This window comes from Schistocerca piceifrons, chromosome 3, assembly GCF_021461385.2.
Source record: "Schistocerca piceifrons isolate TAMUIC-IGC-003096 chromosome 3, iqSchPice1.1, whole genome shotgun sequence".
Lineage (NCBI taxonomy): Eukaryota > Metazoa > Arthropoda > Insecta > Orthoptera > Acrididae > Schistocerca > Schistocerca piceifrons.
The window spans coordinates 193,853,770-193,867,535 of record NC_060140.1 but is presented as its reverse complement, the minus strand read 5'-3'; the positions used below and the strand labels follow the sequence as shown (position 1 = coordinate 193,867,535).

Sequence of the window (13,766 nt, the reverse complement as noted above, 5' to 3'; positions counted from 1 at the left end):
CCTGCAAAAGGCAAAGGTCCCGAGTTCGAGTCTCAGTCCAGCACACAGTTTTAATGTGCCAGGGAGTTTCATATCAGTGCACATTCCGCTGCAGAGTGAAAATCTCATTCTAGTTCCTGCTGTTGTTAAATATATAATTCACAATCCTCACTGTCTCTGAACCTCAATAAAACAGGAAATGTATGTAAGTATTCTAATCCCTCTTCTGTTTGCTATGAATCTGTTATGTAAATTTTTTTGCTACACAACCACAACATTGTGTAACTGATATACAGTGAGAATACTGCATTTTCCATAACAGAATGCAGCACAAATACTGGTCTTCTTGCACTGCAAGTAACTTTCATATCATTAAACAATGGAATCCCCAGGTTGGAATATCAACAATACAAAGAAAAGATAGATCGCTACTTACCATAAAGACGACATGCTTAGTTGCAGACAGGTGCATTTAAAAGAATTCTGTTCCGAGCACCTAGAGATGACGGTTATGTGTGTAAGGTGTGCTTGCTTGTTTGAATGAACGTGTGTGTTTCTCTTTCTTTTTCTCATGACAGCTGTGGCCAGAAGCTTGTTTGTAAGTGTCTTTTAATTGTGCCTGTCTGCAACTTAATGTGTATCTTTATGGTAAGTAGCAACTTATCTTTTCCTTACATTGTTTTATATCATTAAAGTATTTGATAAAATACATCTATAGACATTGTGGTTAATTAAGTTAAATATAAGCAGTGCAAGTCACAGCTTAACGCTTGGCCACCACAGATCCTGCTGATGCTTGCCACTATGAAGAGTTGCGTATAACTCTCCTTCCTCATGACAATGATGATGATAGTGTAACCATTGAAACATATAGTGGATGAAGTAGACTTAGTGACTGACACAGAATTACATAGCTTTTATTTCAAAAAAGGTTCTAATTTTAAGTTTTTTCTGTCTTTTTCGTGCCTGTTTTCACTAAAAAGTGCACAGCTGACCATACGAATCTCTAGCCTGCAACAAGTGCTAAGGTAACTGCAGCTAAGAGCATAAGAGAACTGATAAAGTTTCTGGTTTAGGCCCTTCATCACACTCTACATTAGAGAATCCTGAATGTTTTACAAACATACTGCAGATCAACAGACATTATGAGGCATCATGAGTGAAGTTATAGCTAGATAACAATAACAACTTGGTTGACCGATAATTGCTTATAGATTCCAACAACAACCAATTACATAATAAGTTACGTCACACCTTCTTTTCTATTCATCATTCATATCACTTTCCTACCTAAGGTATCAGCTATGAGAGTCAGCTGTGGAGAATAGTAGTTAGTAATGTAACAGCTTGGGGTAATTTTCATTGCATGCTTTGTGTTTCTAAGGAGCATTTTCATTTTATACAAAAGAATGTTTGAGAGGGCACAGAAAATTGTTATGATCCCGCAAAATGAACTTGGTACAGCACTTTAGCTAGGAATAATTAGCTACAGACACAGGGTGGATGCTCACAGCTGTTGCTGTTACAGCCATACAAAGTGTTGACCTACCTCCATAACTGGGAGATAAGGCCAGTCATCTGAGCTGACTGACAAGACCTTCAGTAAACACAAAATGTGTGCAAATGGAAGATACGGACTTACCAACAAGCATAACTTTATCCAAGTCCAGAGAAGGCACCTGCAGCAAGTTGTGACATGCAGCACTTATAATTAACTTTATTAACCACAGCATCTATAAATGTGGCATAGCAAATAGTTTAAAGATATAAAAGTTACTCACAGTGCAAGAAGAATGGTATTAGAGCTATATTCTTATGTGGAAGATGGTATATGCTCTCTGTACGTCAGCCACACAATGTTGTGGTAGTGTAGCAAAAAAGTTGCAATTTTCACCAAAGAATTTACATAACACTGCCGAAATCACAGGCCAGTTGTGTGAACTTCAATCACAGGCAAATATAAATAACCATGGCTTATATTAAATTCATCAAGAACTATTATTGTTTAGTTTTGTGGACCAATAGACAATTCTAATCTGTTGGTACAGAAGATTGTTTGTGCTCAATAAATGCCGCTGGCCTTAAAGTGATGATTACAAGAAAGCCTACTTCAAATATTCAGTGAGAGTTGCAGCACTCAAATAGTGGCTCATTATTTAAGTGTAGCTAACATTGAGTAAAAGCATATTTTAATAAACAGTGAACTGTAAATTTTATGTGATAAACTGGACCACAGTTACACATTGCTCATTTGAAAATGACTATTGTTAGGAAGATTGAAATGCAGCTGATGAACTTGACAGGGAAGAAGTACCTACAGACAATATAAAGGCTGTAGAATTGAGTGAGGAATCAGGACTTTCAAACATTGGTGTAATGTTAGGGAACCAGTAATGTTGATTATTACTCCAACTACTAGTAACAGTAGTGGTGTGCATTCAGGGGAAGCAACTGAAGCACTGCTTCAGTAACAACAGTTGTAACACTGTATAATACAATTATAATCATAAGGTTATTCAATAACATCTAGATAAAATTGTTAGATTTTTTTTTTAAACACACAGAACTAATAAGTTCACTGATACAGCATTGTGAGCTGAAACAATATCCATGTATCTTAGCTGACCAACTAGAAAGTTGCACTTGCACCTCTTTAGGTCACAGGCAATGTGTGTGTTTTTCTGCCACAACCTATACTTGCTTTGGATGGGCATATAACACAGAGACAAAGTGTATCAACAATAGTACCAGATTGCTTTGCTCAGTTTATGGGTTTGGCAAGTGTGTACAAAAATACACTACTGGCCATTAAAATTGCTACACCACGAAGATGACATGCTACTGTTGTGAAATTTAACCGACAGGAAGAACATGCTGTGATATGCAAATGATTAGCTTTTCAGAGCATTCACACAAGATTGGCGCCGGTGGCGACACCTACAACGTGCTGACATGAGGAAAGTTTCCAACCGATTTCTCATACACAAACAACAGTTGACCGGCGTTGCCTGGTGAGACATTGATGTGATGCCTCGTGTAAGGAGGAGAGATGTGTACCATCACGTTTCCGGCTTTGATAAAGAGGATATTGTAGCCTATCTCGATTACAGTTTATCGTATCGCGACATTGCTGCTCGTGTTGGTCGAGATCCAATGACTGTTAGAAGAATATGGAATCGGTGGGTTCAGGATGGTAATACGGAACGCCGTGCTGAATCCCAACGGCCTCGCATCACTAGCAGTCGAGATGACAGGCATCTTATCCGCATTGCTGTAACTGATCGTGCAGCCACGTCTCGATCCCTGGGTCAAAAGATGTGGACGTTTGTAAGACAACAACCATCTGCACGAACAGTTCGACGACGTTCGCAGCAGCATGGACTATCAGCTCAGAGACCATGGCTGCGGTTACCCTTGACTTTACATCACATACAGGAATGCCTGCGATGATGTACTCAACGACGAACCTGGGTGTACGAATGGCAAAACGTCATTTTTTCGGATGAATCTAGGTTCTGTTTACAGCATCATGATGGTCGCATCCGTGTTTGGTGACATCGCGGTAGACGCACATTGGAAGCATCGTCATACTGGCGTATCACCCGGCGTGATGATATGGGGTGCCATTGTTTACACGTCTCGGTCACCTTTTGTTTGCATTGACGGCACTTTGAACAGTGGACGTTACCTTTCAGATGTGTTACGACCCGTGGCTCTACCCTTCATTCGATCACTGCGAAACCCTTCATTTCAGCAGGATACTGCACGACCGCATGTTGCAGGTCCTGTACGAACCTTTCTGGATACAGGAAATGTTCGACTGCTGCCCTGGCCAGCACATTCTCCAGATCTCTCACCAATTGAAGACGTCTGGTCAATGGTGGCAAAGCAACTGGCTCGTCACAATACGCCAGTCACCACTCTTGATGAACTGTGATATCGTGTTGAAGTTGCATGGGCAGCTGTACCTGTACACGCTATCCAAGTTCTGTTTGACTCAATGCCCAGGCCTATCAAGGCCGTTATTACGGCCAGAGGTAGTTGTTCTGGGTACTGATTTCTCAGAATCTATGCACCCAAATTGCGTGAAAATGTAATCACATGTCAGTTCTAGTATAATATATTTGTCCAGTGAATACCCGTTTATCATCTGCATTTCTTCTTGGTGTAGCAATTTTAATGGCCAGTAGTGTATGTGAAGCTGCCTGAAAGTATCTCGTATTATAATATAGAATTCTAAGAAAAAAAGGAAATAATTAAAAATGGATGGCCAACATCAGAACTATCGGACTTGGTTCAACAGTGTGAAATGTATACCAAATGTGACTGGTTAGCTGGTAGCAGTAACCTAAATGTGTTGTTTTGCTCGTATTGTCTGTTGTTTGGAAAGGATAGAAATACTAGTTGGACCAAACCTGAGTACATACATTTGGGAAATCTAGAGAAGTCAATAACCAAGCACAAATGCTCTGCTGACCATCTATGATCATCTGTTACTAGAGCTACTTTCGAGGAAGATAAAATACAAACAGCAGTTGATGAACACCTGAAAAAAGAAATATCTCTACACACTCAGTCAGGTGGAACAGGGCATCCTAAAATTATGTGTAGGCAAATTATGTGGAACTGCTGAAGTACACTGCAGACTATGATCCTCTTTTAGTGGAGCACACAGAAAACCTCCACTGTGTTTAAAGGAATTTCTAATTGAGTTCTAAAAGGATGTAATACAAGCTGAAGTTCAACTGTTTTATCAGCTATGAAGTGGGAAATTGTGGATGTTCTTTTGTAGCCATCATGGCTGGTAAAACTTCAGATGTGACAAATAATGCAAAGTTTTCTATTGCCCTGCGTTATGTATATGAAAGAGTGATAAAGTAAAAATTCTTGGGGTTCAACGATACAAATAGTGACAAATATGCCTAGTTACTGCAGAACTTATCTGTCATTTCTTATAAAAATCAGGTGCACTGAAAAACATTTAACAGTGCAGTAACTGTGGTGGGAATCTGATTTGGGTAGATGCATTAATCAGTCACACATCCTGAGGTCACAAAACCCACTTTTTCACCACTGTGCCCATGTAATGAACCTCCTTTTGTCTCAAAATACCAGCCAAATACCAGAGGGTAAAATGTCTTTTAGTTCACTTAATGGACATACAGCTTTTTCTCCCCCTCCTCCATAATCTCTTAAATGAGTTACATTTTTGCAATGTTGTCTTCCATTTGTCTGTACAACATGATGGAATTCCTCATAAAGACTGGTAAACACTGTGTCCAGAAACAGAACTAAAGTATGTGATGTGTTTAGTGTGATGCTAAGGTATTTTAGTACCCCCATTAATGACTTGTTGGCAATTTTGGAAGACTTAAAACTTGTTTCTCTCTTGAAGACATTCAAGAAAATATTTACCTTCACCCATGCAAGTGATATTTTGCATTGTGAACAGAAAATCCGACACTTGCCACTCCACTGCCATGCTACATGACTACTGTGAATAAGTTTTCCAAGAAATCTTGCCTCAAGTACAAAAACCTTCAAAGAGTAAAAATATCAACTATAAATGTCTCTATAATGAAATGTTTGATAACTCTGATAGTGATCTGGATTTAAGATTTCAAGATTATTCTAAACTGAAAATTTTAAAAATTTTAAATTTATCATTACATGAAAACTACGAGCAATATTCTAACCAGTTTCCCAAAAGCTGCTTCCAAAGTCTATAAGATGCACATGGAAAGTTCTCAAATATTATTTGATTGAAAAATAGTTTATAAATAAAGCCATGAGTGAACTCGCACAACTACTGAGCACCAATTCAATGCTAAACAAAAATTTCCAGCAGTTTAATATGTTAGTGCCATTACTGTATACAAATTTTTGTAATTATGTCTTCAGTAGAAAGGAAATTTTCAGCATCAAAGATAAGCAAAAGCTATTCTCAAAATTCTACTGGAGAAGAGAGACCCTCTCACCTTGGAATTATTTTGATTTAAGCTTGCCTACTAAAGCCAAAGAATGGAATTTCAATTGTTTTTTCTTGCAGAAATGATCTATCGAAGTGTCAGGGGTGGGTTTAAAGCCAGAAACAAGTTATTTTGTATTAAAGATTGCTTACAGTAATATAAACTGATAATAGGTCTAATTGTTGCAGTATCTATTCTTTCAATTTAAATTATCACCAGTTCTGATTTCAGTCTTTAATATTTATTATTTTAGTTTAAAAGATTACCAGTTTTGAGTGTTGTCGAGGGAAGACAAGCCCTTGATTTACAACTGTTGACTTACTTAGTGCTTGATTTGTAATGGTACGCACTGTTATGCTGTACTGTACCTCTGATGATTGAAAAAGATAATCACTGCACATTTTGAGATGTGATATGACAGACCTTCTGCTGTGATTCAAGCAATGTATCACAAATGTTGTATTCACACCTCTAAAATGTTTTACGAGGTCTAGATTTCAGAAACTTCCCCCAGAAGGTCAAAGTATCAGAACTTTTTTTACAGATCAAGAACTGCTAAACTTATAATATAAATATTTAAAATTAATTAATTACTAATAATTAATAGTCTAATTATAATATTCAGTGCTAATACAATGATAATTAACAGTATAATTATAACATTAAGTGCTTTGGCTATCTGCATGGTCACTGCATGCCACTGGATAATAGATTGGTCAATGACAATATGTTACTTAGAATTCTGAAGTCAATTGAAGCTAACAGTCAGGAACAGAAATTTGCAGCTGAAGCTAATTCTCTGAATGGTGAAAATCATTTTGAGGATCAAAAGAATCATATTAAAAAATTGCAGGAAGTGCTAGCCAACACAAAAATAGGAATCACAGACCCACTTACTTCTTAAGAAAAATAAAATGTCAGAATTTCCAGCAAGCTATGAGAAAATAAAAAAAATCAAATAAAAATAAAAGTTTAGCTATTCATAAACATCTGCAAAAATCTGTTGATGAAGGGGTTGGTCAAGTATACAAAAAGAACACCAACATTATGACTAATTTGTAGTATAAATAAAGACATACTGAAAAATTAGTCCTTGGACTACAAGAACAACGTAGACAGCTTGGAAATAAATACATTAAAATCTCATTTTTACATTCCTGTATTTTACCTTTTCCTGCTTTTTACATTCATTCTTGTTGGACCCAACAGAAATTCTGTGCTCTCCACACACTGAATTTCCCATCATTAATGACTCCATGTCAGAACATTTCCTACATTTTAAGTTTTCTTTCACACTATCACAACTGTTAACACTAATTTTCATACAGATTTCTGCAAAAACTGCATCATATTCTTGCTCAAAGTCAGCCTTGGAACAAAGCGAAAAATGCAGAATATGTGCAAAGTTATTGATCATGTAATGTAGCATTAGCACGGTAAGCACGATTTTCATTATCAGCGAGCTGGGGCATGGCCACCTGCATTACAGGTTCATGTTGTTTGGAAGGGTGGGAAAGTATGCTGAGTCACTGCCTTAATAATAATCACTATCTGATGACAGTGATTCTAGTACGAACCTTCCTTCTGCTCATTCAGTTGTGTGTCAACAGCTTTAATTTAATTTCACAGTCATTTATACAAATAAATACATTTTTGAAGTCAGCGACCTTTATAATAGGCTTTCACAAATCACTGTTACATCCACATGAGTTACACTAATTCGTTTTAGGCGTGCAATCTTAGGTTGGTATGAACTGATGTCAGGAGTAAACATTCCTACTCGAGATGCTCCTTAACATGATGACAATTTCTACCCTCTTTCTCTCCTAGGACATCACTGAACCAAGTGATCTCCTTGCCACCAAAAAGCTGTAGATTTTGTGCCTATTGTTCTCTGTTTACGAAGACTGTCAACTTTAGTGTTTTAATGAATAGTGTGATACAAGTTTTATTTGCCATAATTCTATAATGATTATCAATAATAAATCTCACATAAAACATGAATATCTTTCTAATGTGGTTCCATGAAAGACTTTTGCATCTTTGCTTTATTTAAACGACTGGACATGATCGGAAAGAAGAGTGAAACCCGCATGCATGTTTGCGTCCGTCAGCACTCAGCCACTGCCTTTGTGATTACCACGAGATCAGTGGCTAAGTGCTAACGCAAACAACAGTGCATTTTTTTCCTTTGTTCCAATCATGTCCAATGGTGTAAATAAAACACAGAAGCAAAAGTCTTTTGTGAAACCACATTAAAAAGATATTCATATTTTAAAGTGAGACTTATTATTGATAATCATTATAAAATTACAGTAAATAAAACTTGTAACACAGTACTGGTTAAAACACTACAATTGACAGTCTTTGTAAACAGAGAACAATAGGCATAAAATCTACAGCTTGTTGCCAACAAGGTCACTCAGCTCTGGGATGTCCCGTGTGAGAAAGAGGGTAGAAACAGTCCTCTTGTTACAAAGCATCTTGAGGATGAATGTTTACATCTAACATCTGTTCATACCAAACTAAGACTGCACGCCTAGTACAGATAAACGTATTTCATGTGTAAGTAACAACGATTGATTACAGAGATGGTTGTCTTCAAGATTAGTGTTTATTTGTATAAATGACTATGAAATTAAATTAAAGCTGTTGCATCACAAGGCAATAAACAGAATGAAGGTTGCTGCCAGAGTCATTACAGTCAAATTGTTTAAGTTGTCATGACTGAAAACAGAAGACAGTTGACAGGAAATGTCCAAATCGTACCAATGTGTCACAAAAAGAACTAGACAAGAAGTCTTCTTGTCACTAAAAATAAAAATGATTACCACACATTTAATTAAGAATTCTGAAACAAAATATGCAAATACATTAAGTTTCACTAATAGTAGTCAGTAAAATTTATATTCTATCTTTTCCATACAGTTACTGCTTTTCTGAATGCAACAACGAAGCTGTAATTATAACAATTGTCCCAAAAAGATAGTACCATACTGGTAATAGTAAGCAAACAAACAGTAGTGTAAAAATTACGTTCTGTAGTAGCTTGAACCAGTGCCTACAAGTGAAACAATTAGAAAAGTTAAGAAATGTATCAGATCATGAACTTAATTAGAAAAGGACCTAGGAATTTTTGCTTCCACCCTGAACATGATTGTGAGAAATCAGCCCAACATCAAAGCAACTGTGTTACAGTCTGGTTCCATGACAAAAAATGTGGATGCATTCAGCCATCAGCATATGATCGTTTGGATAAACTCATTGTAGAGGGATTTGTTAGTGTGAGAGCATTGAGAGTTCCACTTGATGGCAACGTATTGCGAGAAGAAGTACTTTAGTTTACTGCAAAAATGGGTATTACCAACTTCACAGCATCAAAAGGCTGGCTAGATCAATTTAAAACCCATTTTAAAATTGTTTACAACCAACTGTGTGGTGAAAGTGTAAGTGTTGATACTGGAACTGTGAACCAATGGAAAACAAGAACTGCAAAATACCTTTAAACATTATGACCAAAAAAATATTTTTAATGTTGATGAAACTGGTCCCTTTTACAACACATTATCAAAAGATCTTGAGTTTCAATGGTGGGAAATGCCATGGTGGGAAACCGAGTAAGCAGACGACAACCATTTTACTTATGGTCAACGCTGTCTGGTCTGAAAAATTAGTTCCTCTGATAACAGTTAAATTTCAGAAGGCAAGGTGTTACAAAAATGTGAGAACTATGGCCACTAATTATGATTCCAACAGCAACGCATGGATGGCCAATTCCATCTTCACATCAACTGAATGCTAAAATAGATGCAAAAACAGGAATATAATGCTGCTACTTGACAGATGTCTCAGCACATCCTAACAACTGCAGCTCATCAATAATAAGTTAAGTGTCCCTGCCTCCTAATTGTATGACTTGAGTTCCAATTGTTAGATCTGGGAATCATTCATTCATTTAAATAGAAATATAGAAAAATGCTTGTCCAGAAGGCTGTATTTATGCACAATAATGGTATGCACCCAAAATCTATGACCATATCACTTTTGGATGATATGTATTATGTAGCCACAGCACAGATGAATGTGACTCCTTTTAACTATTTCTGATTGTTTCATGAAAGCAGGATTTAAGTTCACAGAGAACCTTCAGGAACCATCACAGTCCAAGATTTTTCTGTGATATGCAAATCATCTATGTTTCAAGAGTGTGTCGGTATTGATGTTTGAGTCATTGCTTCAGAGGTGATACAGTTCATAGCATCATTACCAAACATTTTGAAGCAGGGAAGAGAGATGTGACTGGTGAAGATGATGATGAAGATAATGACCAAGAACCAGTTGTGTCAAGCATTAGAGAAGCTACGGAAGTGTTAGCATTTTGAGGCACTACATTGATAGAGCATCAGGTAATGATAATAGATTTGATGCTTTGTATACTGTGGAGAAACAAACAGAGCTAACTGCTGTTAGAAAGAAACAAAAATAATTAATTATTTAAGATTTTTTTAAATAGCCAAATTTAAATTGTTTTAATCTCATATTTTTGACAATATAATGAGAGTGACAGTAAGAGTAATTTATTCATTTCTGATTGTTGTGTTTCCTATGCTTTCCTGTATTTTACACTTTTTTGGGTCAGGGTGCTGAAAAGTGTGAAAGGGGGTTTTCACTGTTATGTTGAAATCAGTTCACTTGCAGTCAAAAAAAAAACAGTTACAGGAACAAGTTACCACAATTTTGAAGAAAAACATCTAATTATTTGTCACATTTTTAACCTCTATTGTGGATAATGGAATGAACACATGCCAGTTCCATGAATTTAAGCCAAGCCATGATTTCTTCCAGGCGAATTCATTAGAAAATTTAAAAAAGCCTTATCATGAAGTGAAGTGATTGGATTGATACAGATAATCTGCCGAAATATTGGTATTTTAACAAATTTATCTTGATGACTAAGTAAAAAAAAAAAAAAAAATAAAATAAAAAAAAAAAAAAAAAAAGATGAACTTGCAGCCATATTAATTCAAACAAATTCCTCTAGTTGTACAGGAAAAGCTGGCTTTTATACACTACAGAGAAAGTTTATTTAGTGGTTGACAGAACTGAAGGACGGAAGTGAGGTAATTTTTCAGAATGAAGACTCTAAAGGCAGAAACATCACAATGATAATACTGTACCAATACAAAATTAGAAACCAACAACAGAGAAGTAACTGAAATGATATAAACACACAAAATGATAATCACTGGGCACAAAGCAAGGATTCTGTTAACCATTATAAATATTGGATGTGTTGTGTCCTGCTACTAGTGCACCTGAGTTGTGAGTGTCCAAATGTAGTGTCACCACGCATGTGTGATAAATCAACTGCCAACTGGCTCAGTGCAGACCAGCCACTAGAGGCCACCAGTAGAAAGTGTGCACATGGCACAGTCTCTGTGTGCTATCTACTGGCGATTTGCACCTATATACACTTGCAGCAGTGCTGACTCATGCTCACTATGTTCTTTTGGTTTGTACTGATAAATAAGTTGTTCTGTGTATTGCTTATGTTGCACTTTCTGTATGATTCTTTTGTCTTGTTACATGTGGAATCACAAGATGTTTATTTCTGATATTGTTCAGAGTTTATGAAACAAGCCATATTTGTGTTACTTAAATTGGTTTCATATATTACTTGGTTATGACCCAATTGGCAACGAGGATGGGATGGTTTCTGCTTGTGCAGTCTTTAAGTGTGATTTCATCAGGTTTAGTCATTATAGTCGCTGTGCTACCAGCCCTGACTGAACAGCTTACTTTGGCAGTAACCATTTTGTTGGCTTCCATTAACAGACAGAGTAATGTTCTGCCAGTCTATCCACTCAATTTTCCTCTGTATGATTATTCAACCAAGGATTGGGATGCTGACGAAAAAACTCAGGCAGCATTTTTTGGCTTTTGGTTTGACAGACTCGAATTTGTCCAAATCCTTATTATTAAGATGTATCAATTACTGTGTCAGAGTTGCCCCTTTACAAGAACCAGCAGCTCTTACTTTTGATCACATGTGCAGTTTATTGTCCAACTACCATCGCATGTAATAGCAACACAAGTTGAATTCTACCAATGCCATAAGAAACCAAACCAGTCGTATAGGGCCTGGGCAGCTGAACTTCACGACCTTAGCCGTAAGAGTCAATTCGTTACTGATGCCCATAATAACTCTATGGTGTGCAACACAATTATCTGTTTAGCTATAAACAAAGAAGGGTAAGGATTTACTCTGTGAAAACCGTACACTGGCAGAAGTTATGCAAAAAGCATAATCTTTTGAAGTTTCTCAGGCAGCAGTTGACCAAACTGATGCATCAGGCAATATGGCAGTAGTGTCACACGGTGTGCCCTCTAGGATGACTGAAAGCTTACATGAGTAAGTGGCAGTAGCGGAGGTAAACATGCAGGCCCAGCGCCTAGCAGACCGAGGCCGGACCAAGCAGCTGTGGCCACACAGCACCAGCATCAGTGTTCTCTGTTTCTGCATTGTCCTTTCTGTTTTGTCCAACACAAACGTTTGGTGTACCCTAAGCACTGGGTTACTTGTAATGCTTGCCAGTCTCATTCACCAAAGGTCGCTCAGGATATGGACATGGATGTAAACTGTGTGATTCCAATGCTTGTGACTTCTTCCCAGTTGTTTATCAAGTTAAGTGTTTTTCATCAAGTACTATGGCTGCAGGTCAACATAGGTGCTGCAGTGAAGTTATTGAATTCTCATTCTCAAACCTCAAACTTATGTGAGTTTAGGATCACCACTGTTGACACTGGTCATGCAGAAGCTAGTCGGTTATAACAAACAGAACATTGTAATGTTGGGACAATTTATGGCATCTGCCTTTTATGCCTGCCTTATCTGAGACTGCAGATGTGTGCGTAAGTTGCGTTTTTGTGTGTGTGTGTGTGTGTGTGTGTGTGTGTGTGTGTGTATGTGTGTGTGCCTACTGTTGACAAAGGCCTTAATGGCCGAAAGCCTTAATTGTATGAATCTTTTTATTGTGCCTATCGCGACTCAGCATCTCCACTATATGGTGAGTAGCAACTTTCCTTCTCTGGTATTGTTACATTCCATCCTGGATTTTCCATTGTTCGATACAACAAGATTATGCATTTGTAAACATAATGCCTTCAACAAATTAGTTGAATTGTGATTGCATCATAAAGTCATTCCCAATTGAATATGTCAACCTATGAGCCCAGGTCCTGTCATTTGTGGGAAATTTCAATCTTCTGTTTTAACATGAAGAACTGAGGCTCATAAAATACTGGGTAACACCTATAGTGCGGCACCTATTAGTGAAAGAATATACAGAGAATGGTGTCAATGCTTCAAGAACAGTAATCTGACGTTGAAGGCTGGCATGGCGATGGAAGAGAGAAAGCATTTGAAGCTACTGAAACCAACGGAAATGATCACAGGACCTTCTTATCGAAAGCAAATGATGTGTTTGAACCATGCACTGAAAGACAAATGGCCACAATACAGTGATAGACATGAAAAGGTGATTTTTCAGCATGACAGTGCTCAACCCCATGACATAAAGCCCATCAAAACGCACTGGGAACAAAATGGGAGGTTCTACCCCACCCACCATATTCTCCAGACTTTGCTCCTCCCTAGTACCACTTTTTTCAATCAATGGCACATCACGTGGTTCATCGGCACCTCTGGTCATATGAACAAAAGCAACATTGGATTGATTCATGTATATCCTCAAAAGACACACAGTTCTTTTACTCGAGGATTCATATGTTGCCCAAAAGATGAGAGAAAATAGGGGC

General features: G+C 37.3%; 1 protein-coding gene across 2 annotated transcripts in view; it reads right to left on the bottom strand.

Moving 5' to 3' along the window:
* LOC124789325 overlaps nucleotides 1-13,766 on the bottom strand; it is a 133,344-nt gene that overhangs the window by 17,892 nt on the left and 101,686 nt on the right. The gene's annotated exons all lie outside the window — the stretch shown is intronic.